Raw genomic sequence first — 1,376 nt, forward strand, 5'->3', positions numbered from 1 at the left:
TGGATCCTATGGCCACATGGGCCACTTGGAAATTGCCCTACCAACAGCTCTCTATTGACCAACAAAGAGTCTTGGTTTATGGATGGCAGTTCCAAGATGAACAGACAGCATCCTGTTTGGAGGACCACCACTCTGACTGAAGAAGGCAAAATCAGTTCAGCTCAGTAGGCCCAACTGCATGCTATTTGATGCCGTTTGAGTTTTTACCAACTCATGGGGAGTGGCTAATGGCCTGGCCATAGAGTTATGCAAAAGGGCATGCAATGGAAGGGCCAGTGGGTGAGGGGCGTAGCTCTTCCAGGCCCACCCCGGCCTTCTGGTGAGGAGCCGGCCCTCAGGATTCCTGGCTGCTTCCGCAGCGCAGTCAGCCCTCCTTCTCATGCATAGGGTGCTTCTAGGTTTGGCTAGAGTGTGGCTCAGCGGAAAGAGGGCAGCTACTTCGCTGGGAGGTCCTATGGTGTTCTTCCCACTCTTCTCTCTCATCTTGACGCAGCCTCCCGCAGGGGCTCCTCAGGGCCTGTTGGCAGCCCAGCCAGAGCACAGGACTGCTGGAACCGCTCCTCCTCTCCCGCGTCCGTCCAGAGCGAGTACAGGCATCTGTTTGAGAAGATGTGATCGATGCTTCCGCACAGATAGATGTTGAAAAATCAGAAGACGGAAGGCTGATTTATACTGGCAATCTGGCCCAAACAGTATTTGATGTGAAATGTTTCTCGTATTCTACAAGTGTGATCAACATTTGCATGTCTGCAATATATTTTTGCACAAAATAATATCATATTTGGAAGTCTGCCTTTGCAAATCTTATTTTAAGGCATCATAGGAATCTTTACAGTGATCACTCCAGCCCTGCTTCACTTTTTTACAAAAGGCTATGTCATTCTGTTGTATCATGAGGCCTCGGCAGTTATAAAGCCATTACTTATGTTGTGCTTTCAGAAATGAGTAGTGTTTCACCAGAATAATGTGAAGATTCCAAACAGCACACATATGTTTAGCACAGTCTATGCTAAAACAAAATAATTGTTAGTTAGTCCAGGTCTCTTTCCAAACCCTGTAGACCATGCCATCTAATGGCTTATGACAAACCATTCACTTTAGAAATGGAAGAAACCAGTTAAAACAAGAAAACAGATTAAAGATAAAAAAATAAGTCTTTCATTTTTATATTTGTGCTTAAATGGGATTTATATTCCAATATATAATAACAAAATTGCCTTTATTTTTTTCTGTTAATGACCAATTGTTAAAAATAATTTGAAACTGTAGCAAACAGAACTTTGAATTAATTTTCAGAGAATTATGTTCCTTTATAATAAAATAAGCTATGTTTGAAAATCAATAACAACAAAAAGGGTAATGGAAAACTGGACCAT

General features: G+C 42.7%; 1 pseudogene; it reads left to right on the forward strand.

The window, feature by feature from the left end:
• The first annotated feature begins 258 nt into the window (after positions 1 to 258).
• Positions 259 to 1,121, forward strand: LOC105291347 (annotated as a pseudogene).
• The last annotated feature ends 255 nt before the right edge of the window (positions 1,122 to 1,376 follow it).

This window comes from Pteropus vampyrus, unplaced genomic scaffold (genome assembly GCF_000151845.1).
Source record: "Pteropus vampyrus isolate Shadow unplaced genomic scaffold, Pvam_2.0 Scaffold44, whole genome shotgun sequence".
Classification (NCBI taxonomy): Eukaryota; Metazoa; Chordata; class Mammalia; order Chiroptera; family Pteropodidae; genus Pteropus; species Pteropus vampyrus.